Consider the following 8253-nt stretch of genomic DNA (forward strand, 5'->3'; position numbering starts at 1 on the left):
GGGGAAGGTCAGGGAGGAGCAAGAGAGCGAGCAGGGGCATACAGTGCAAGGAGATAAAGAGAGTGGGCTGGACAGAGGTAGAGAGAGAGCAGGGAAACAGAATGGAATTGATAGAGTAGGAATGCAGCTATGGCTACACAGTCAGACCTGGGATTAATGGGGCGAGGTGAATTTTTCAAGAAGCCAGTGTGGTAATTGCAGTGCCCAGCATGACGGCATCATCAATGTGTTGGTTATGTGCACTGCTTGGCGTTGCTGATTGTGCTGCAGATTTCTATTACAAACATCCTCCTGATTTTCTAGGTAATGGCGAACACAGCCATGGAGCTGAAGAGCTGGGTAGTCGGGATGGGAATCCCTCCCGAGAGGGTGCCTTCTGACGGTGCATTCCGAAAGTACGAATACTAACACTGTTTAATCATCATGTACCCATATGTCCCGACTATTGTATCATTCTGTACAATGTTCATGAGAATGTTAGCTGATCCGAGAGGTTATAATGATCACGGAAGACGAAACAAGCGGGGGGGGGGTTCTTCGCTCTGGAAAAGAGAAGGCTGAGGGGGTGACCTGATTGAGGTTATTCAAATCTGAAAAGGTTTCAATCGGGTCAACGTAGAGAAGATGTCCACACGTGTTGGGTGGAGTTGGGAGACCAGAAGTCCTGGGCCATCAATATCAACAGTCACGAATAAATTCAATGGGAAAATCAGGAGAATGCGGGGCTTGCTCCCATGGGGAGAATACAGGATTTGCTCCAGTGGGGACGGTGCGGGGCTCCCCCCCGCGGGGAGTGGGGACGATGCGGGGCTCGCCCCCCGCGGGGAGTGGGGACGATGCGGGGCTCGCCTGCGCGGGGAGTGGGGACGATGCGGGGCTCCCCCCGCGGGGAGTGGGGACGATGCGGGGCTCCCCCCCGCGCGGGAGTGGGGACGATGCGGGGGCTCGCCCCCGCGGGGAGTGGGGACGATGCGGGGCTCGCCCCCGCGGGGAGTGGGGACGATGCGGGGCTCGCCCCCGCGGGGAGTTGGGGACGATGCGGGGCTCGCCCCCGCGGGGAGTGGGGACGAATGCGGGGCTCGCCCCCGCGGGGAGTGGGGGACGATGCGGGGCTCGCCCCCGCGGGGAGTGGGGACGATGCGGGGCTCGCCCCCGCGGGGAGTGGGGACGATGCGGGGCTCGCCCCCGCGGGGAGTGGGGACGATGCGGGCTCGCCCCCGCGGGGAGTGGGGACGATGCGGGGCTCGCTCCCCGCGGGGAGTGGGACGATGCGGGGCTCGCCCCCGCGGGGAGTGGGGACGATGCGGGGCTCGCCCCCGCGGGGAGTGGGGGACGATGCGGGGCTCGCCCCCGCGGGGAGTGGGGACGATGCGGGGCTCGCCCCCGCGGGGATGTGGGGACGATGCGGGGCTCGCCCCCGCGGGGAGTGGGGACGATGCGGGGCTCGCCCCCGCGGGGAGTGGGGACGATGCGGGGCTCGCCCCCGCGGGGAGTGGGGACGATGCGGGGCTCGCCCCCGCGGGGAGTGGGGACGATGCGGGGCTCGCCCCCGCGGGGAGTGGGGACGATGCGGGGCTCGCCCCCGCGGGGAAGTGGGGACGATGCGGGGCTCGCCCCCGCGGGGAGTGGGGACGATGCGGGGCTCGCCCCCGCGTGGGAGTGGGGGACGATGCGGGGCTCGACCCCGGCGGGGAGTGGGGACGATGCGGGGCTCGCCCCCGCGGGGAGTGGGGACGATGCGGGGCTCGCCCCCGCGGGGAGTGGGGACGATGCGGGGCTCGCCCCCGCGGGGAGTGGGGGACGATGCGGGGCTCGCCCCCGCGGGGAGTGGGGACGATGCGGGGCTCGCCCCCGCGGGGAGTGGGGACGATGCGGGGCTCGCCCCCGCGGGGAGTGGGGACGATGCGGGGCTCGCCCCCGCGGGGAGTGGGGACGATGCGGGGCTCGCCCCCGCGGGGAGTGGGGACGATGCGGGGCTCGCCCCCGCGGGGAGTGGGGGACGATGCGGGGCTCGCCCCCGCGGGGAGTGGGGGACGATGCGGGGCTCGCCCCCGCGGGGAGTGGGGACGATGCGGGGCTCGCCCCCGCGGGGAGTGGGGACGATGCGGGGCTCGCCCCCGCGGGGAGTGGGGACGATGCGGGGCTCGCCCCCGCGGGGAGTGGGGACGATGCGGGGCTCGCCCCCGCGGGGCGTGGGGACGATGCGGGGCTCGCCCCCGCGGGGAGTGGGGACGATGCGGGGCTCGCCCCCGCGGGGAGTTGGGGACGATGCGGGGCTCGCCCCCGCGGGGAGTGGGGACGATGCGGGGCTCGCCCCCGCGGGGAGTGGGGACGATGCGGGGCTCGCCCCCGCGGGGAGTGGGGACGATGCGGGGCTCGCCCCCGCGGGGAGTGGGGACGATGCGGGGCTCGCCCCCGCGGGGAGTGGGGACGATGCGGGGCTCGCCACCGCGGGGAGTGGGGACGATGCGGGGCTCGCCCCCGCGGGGAGTGGGGACGATGCGGGGCTCGCCCCCGCGGGGAGTGGGGACGATGCGGGGCTCGCCCCCGCGGGGAGTGGGGACGATGCGGGGCTCGCCCCCGCGGGGAGTGGGACGATGCGGGGCTCACCCCCGCGGGGAGTGGGGACGATGCGGGGCTCACCCCCCGCAGGGAGTGGGGACGATGCGGGGCTCACCCCCGCGGGCAGTGGGGACGATGCGGGGCTCACCCACAGGGAGTGGGGACGATGCGGGGCTCAACCCACAGGGAGTGGGGACGATGCGGGGGTCAGCCCGCGTGCAGGGAGTGGGGACGATGCGGGGCTCACCCACAGGGAGTGGGGGACGATGCGGGTCTCACCCCCGCGGGGAGTGGGACGATGCGGGGCTCGCCCCACACGGGCAGTGGGGACGATGCGGGGCTCGCCCCCACGGGGAGTGGGAACGATGCGGGCCCTCGCCCCCCACGGGCAGTGGGAACGATGCGGGGCTCGCCCCCCACGGGCAGTGGGAACGAGGGCGGGCCTCGCCCCCCACGGGCAGTGGGGACGAGGCGGAGCTCGCACCCCACGGGCAGTGGGGACGAGGGCGGGGCTCGCCCCCCCACGGGCAGTGTGGACGGTGCGGGGCTCGCACCCCACGGGCAGTGGGGACGGTGCGGGGCTAGGCCCCCCCACGGGCAGTGTGGACGGTGCGGGGCTCGCAACCCCACGGGCAGTGGGGACGGTGCGGGGCTCGATCTCGCGGAGAGTTGGGACGATACAGGATTGTTGAATGTGAGGCTTTTCTTTTTTTTAAAATTTAGAGTACCAAATCTGTTTTCCAATTAAGGGACAACATAGAGTGGCCATTCCCCCTACCCTGCACATCTTTTTGGGGTTGAGGGTGTGAGACCCGGGCCGGGATCAATTCTGGATCTTTGGTGCCGTGAGGCAGCAGTGGTAACCACCACTACCATGCCGCCTGTGAATGTGGGACTGGTGTCCGCAGGGAGAATGCGGCACTTGCCGCCGGTGGGGAGAATGTGAGACTGGCGCCGGTGGGGAGAATGCGTTACTGGCGCCGGCGGGGAGTGGGGAGAATGCGGGACTGGAGCCAGTGGGGAGAGTGGGACTCGCGCCGGCAGGGAGTTGGGAGAGTGCGGGACTCGTGGGGAGAGTGCGGGGACTGGTGGGAGAGAGGTGGGACTGGCGTCGACAGGGAGTGGGGAGAGTGGGACTGGCGCCGGTGGGGTGAGTGTGGGACTGGCGCCGGTGGGGAGAGTGTGGGACTGGCGCCGGCGGGGAGTGGGGAGAGAGGGGACTGGCGCCGGCGGGGAGTGGGGAGAGGAGTGAGGGACTGGAGCCGGCGGGAGTGGGGAGAGTGAGGGACTGGAGCGAGTGAGGGACTGGAGCCGGCGGGGAGTGGGGAGGAGTGAGGGACTGGAGCCGGCGGGGAGTGGGGAGAGTGAGGGACTGGTGCTGGCGGGGAGTGGGGAGAGTGAGGGACTGGAGCCGGCGGGGAGTGGGGGAGAGTGAGGGACTGGTGCTGGCGGGGAGTGGGGAGAGTGAGGGACTGGTGCCGGCGGGGAGTGGGGAGAGTGAGGGACTGGAGCGAGTGAGGGACTGGAGCCGGCGGGGAGTGGGGAGAGTGTGGGACTGGAGCGAGCGAGGGACTGGAGCCGGCGGGAGTGGGGAGAGTGAGGGACTGGTGCTGGCGGGGAGTGGGGAGAGTGAGGGCTGGTGCTGGCGGGGAGTGGGGAGAGTGAGGGACTGGAGCCGGCGGAGAGTGAGGGACTGGAGCCGGCGGGGAGTGGGGAGAGTGAGGGACTGGAGCCGGCGGGGGAGTGGGGAGAGTGAGGGACTGGCGCCGGCGGGGAGTGGGGAGAGTGAGGGACTGGCGCCGGCGGGGAGTGGGGAGAGTGAGGGACTGGAGCCGGCGGGGAGTGGGGAGAGTGAGGGACTGGCGCCGGCGGGGAGTGGGGAGAGTGAGGGACTGGCACCGGCGGGGAGTGGGGAGAGTGAGGGACTGGTGCTGGCGGGGGAGTGGGGAGAGTGAGGGACTGCGCCGGCGGGGAGTGGGAGAGTGAGGGACTGGCACCGGCAGGGAGTGGGGGAGAGTGAGGGACTGGCGCCGGCGGGGAGGTGGGGAGAGTGAGGGACTGGCGGGGAGTGGGGGAGAGTGAGGGACTGGCGCCGGCGGGGAGTGGGGAGAGTGAGTGACTGGAGCCGGCGGGGAGTGGGGAGAGTGAGGGACTGGCGGGGAGTGGGGAGAGTGAGGGACTGGCACCGGCGGGAGTGGGGAGAGTGAGGGACTGGCACCGGTGGGGAGTAGTGAGGGACTGGCACCGGCGGGGAGTGGGGGAGAGTGAGGGACTGGAGCCGGCTCGGAGTGGGGGAGAGTGAGGGTTTGGAGCGAGTGAGGGACTGGAGCCGGCTCGGGAGTGGGGAGAGTGAGGGACTGGCGGGGAGAGTGAGGGACTGGCACCGGCGGGGGAGTGGGGAGAGTTGAAAGGACTGGAGCTGGCTCGGAGTGGGGAGAGTGAGGGACTGGCGGGGAGAGTGAGGGACTGGCACCGGCAGGGAGTGGTTGGGGTGAATAGTGTGAGGCTGTTTTCTCTGTTGCTATTTTGGTGTCCCCCTCTTTCCACCGTTCAAGCTCTGTCTTTTCATTTGGAAACAATGGCTTTCATCTGAAAATATCTTTCTAAATGATGTAACATCGCAACCCTTTTGCAATGAACTTTGGAATGATTTTATTTTTGTGAACTGTTTTCAGTTTGTGCTGTGGGCCAGTGTCAAGACATCTGGAAATATGTTATCCAGAACATCAAATCGAAAGAGTGAGTGACACTTTCTGAGTTCATGCTGTGCTGTAGCAGTTTTTAAAAGTTAATTCACGGGAACGTGGGTGTGACTGACTGGGCCTCAGCATTTATTGCCCATCTCTGATTGCCCCTCGGGAAGGTGGCGATGAGCCGCTGCAGTCATTGAAGTGTAGGTACACCCACTGTGCTGTTGGGGTGGGAGTTCCAGGTTGTTGCTCCAGTAACAGTGAAGGGACAGCTGATGTATTTCCAGTCAGGGTGCTGAGTGACTTGAAGGGAATCTCCAGGTGGTGGGGGTTCCCAGGCATCTGCTACTCTTGTCCTTCCAGATGATAGTGGTTGTGGGATTGGAAGGTGCTGCCTAAGGAACCTTGGTAAGTTACTGCAGTGCATCTTGTAGATGGTACACACGGCTCATCGATGGTGAAGGGAGTGAATGTTGAAGGTGGTGGGGTAGCATCCTGATCAAGTGGGGCTGCTATGTGTCCTGGATGGTGTCGATGGGCAGTGAGGAAAGCGAGTGATGCAGTCACCTCGGGTTTCATATCTAATAAAGAGAATCTGGTGTCTCCAAACTTGAGCTCAGAGACATGACTATAGAGATTATTTTTTTATCCCAATTAAGGGGCAATTTAGCGTGGCCAATCCACCTAGCCTGCACATCTTGGGTTGTGGGGGGGAGAATGTGCAAACTCCACACAGACAGTGACCCAGAGCCAGGATCGAACCTGGGACCTCTGCAGCGTAGACAGCAGTGCTAAGAGAGTCCCTTGCTCAGTGTATCGCACCAACCTGCGACAGCTCAAAGAGCTTAACAAAGCACTGAGCAAATATCATCAGTTTGGTCAGAAATGTGCCTTCAATTTGCACAGGACCCTCCCGCAGACAGTGAGATAAATCCGCGTGGCATTTTGCTGATGGGATGAGTATTACACCCAGGAAACCAACAGGAACCCCTCCTGCTGCCACCCCCACACCTGTTTTTTTTCATTTCTGTGAATTGTAAGATTGAACCTTGGTTCGTTGTCTTGGGAGAACGCTCCGCTCCCTCGGTCCTGACCCTCCGACGGTGTTCCGCTCCCTCGGTCCTGACCCTCCGACGGTGTTCCGCTCCCTCGGTCCTGACCCTCCGACGGTGCTCCGCTCCCTCGGTCCTGACCCTCCGACGGTGCTCCGCTCCCTCGGTCCTGACCCTCCGACGGTGTTCCGCTCCCTCGGTCCTGACCCTCCGACGGTGCTCCGCTCCCTCGGTCCTGACCCTCCGACGGTGTTCCGCTCCCTCGGTCCTGACCCTCCGACAGTGCTCCGCTCCCTCGGTCCTGACCCTCCGACGGTGCGACGCTCCCTCGGTCCTGACCCTCCGACGGTGCGACGCTCCCTCGGTCCTGACCCTCCGACGGTGCGACGCTCCCTCGGTCCTGACCCTCCGACGGTGTTCCGCTCCCTCGGTCCTGACCCTCCGACGGTGCGACGCTCCCTCGGTCCTGACCCTCCGACGGTGCGACGCTCCCTCGGTCCTGACCCTCCGACGGTGCGACGCTCCCTCGGTCCTGACCCTCCGACGGTGTTCCGCTCCCTCGGTCCTGACCCTCCGACCTGACCCTCCGACGGTGTTCCGCTCCCTCGGTCCTGACCCTCCGACGGTGTTCCGCTCCCTCGGTCCTGACCCTCCGACCTGACCCTCCAACGGTGTTCCGCACCCTCGGTCCTGACCCTCCGACGGTGTTCCGCTCCCTCGGTCCTGACCCTCCGACCTGACCCTCCGACGGTGTTCCGCACCCTCGGTCCTGACCCTCCGACGGTGTTCCGCTCCCTCGGTCCTGACCCTCCGACCTGACCCTCCAACGGTGTTCCGCACCCTCGGTCCTGACCCTCCAACGGTGTTCCGCACCCTCGGTCCTGACCCTCCGACGGTGTTCCGCTCCCTCGGTCCTGACCCTCCGACCTGACCCTCCGACGGTGTTCCGCACCCTCGGTCCTGACCCTCCGACGGTGTTCCGCTCCCTCGGTCCTGACCCTCCGACCTGACCCTCCAACGGTGTTCCGCACCCTCGGTCCTGACCCTCCGACGGTGTGACGCTCCCTCGGTCCTGACCCTCCGACGGTGTTCCGCTCCCTCGGTCCTGACCCTCCGACCTGACCCTCCGACGGTGTTCCGCTCCCTCGGTCCTGACCCTCCGACCTGACCCTCCGACGGTGCTCCGCTCCCTCGGTCCTGACCCTCCGACGGTGTTCCGCTCCCTCGGTCCTGACCCTCCGACCTGACCCTCCGACGGTGTTCCGCACCCTCGGTCCTGACCCTCCGACCTGACCCTCCGACGGTGTTCCGCTCCCTCGGTCCTGACCCTCCGACCTGACCCTCCGACGGTGTTCCGCTCCCTCGGTCCTGACCCTCCGACCTGACCCTCCGACGGTGTTCCGCCCCCTCGGTCCTGACCCTCCGACGGTGTTCCGCTCCCTCGGTCCTGACCCTCCGACCTGACCCTCCGACGGTGTTCCGCTCCCTCGGTCCTGACCCTCCGACCTGACCCTCCAACGGTGTTCCGCACCCTCGGTCCTGACCCTCCGACGGTGTGACGCTCCCTCGGTCCTGACCCTCCGACGGTGTTCCGCTCCCTCGGTCCTGACCCTCCGACCTGATCCTCCGACGGTGTTCCGCACCCTCGGTCCTGACCCTCCGACGGTGTGACGCTCCCTCGGTCCTGACCCTCTGACGGTGCGACGCTCCCTCGGTCCTGACCCTCCGACGGTGCGACGCTCCCTCGGTCCTGACTCTCCGACGGTGCGACGCTCCCTCGGTCCTGACCCTCCGACGGTGCGACGCTCCCTCGGTCCTGACCCTCCAACGGTGTTCCGCTCCCTCAGTCCTGACCCTCCGACGGTGCGACGCTCCCTCGGTCCTGACCCTCCGACGGTGCGACGCTCCCTCGGTCCTGACACTCCCGACGGTGCAACGCTCCCTCGGTC

At 67.2% G+C, this 8253-nt stretch overlaps 1 long non-coding RNA gene across 2 annotated transcripts in view; it reads left to right on the top strand.

Annotated features, from left to right (window-relative positions):
* LOC140386474 (uncharacterized) overlaps positions 1-5249 on the top strand; it is a 15970-nt gene extending 10721 nt beyond the window's left edge. For both annotated transcript variants that reach the window (XR_011933623.1, XR_011933622.1), the window contains exons 2-3: positions 304-395; positions 5238-5249. This is a non-coding gene — a long non-coding RNA (uncharacterized lncRNA). The remainder of the gene's footprint in view (positions 1-303; positions 396-5237) is intronic.
* Positions 5250-8253: the final 3004 nt, after the last annotated feature.

Source organism: Scyliorhinus torazame, chromosome 12 (genome assembly GCF_047496885.1).
Source record: "Scyliorhinus torazame isolate Kashiwa2021f chromosome 12, sScyTor2.1, whole genome shotgun sequence".
Lineage (NCBI taxonomy): Eukaryota > Metazoa > Chordata > Chondrichthyes > Carcharhiniformes > Scyliorhinidae > Scyliorhinus > Scyliorhinus torazame.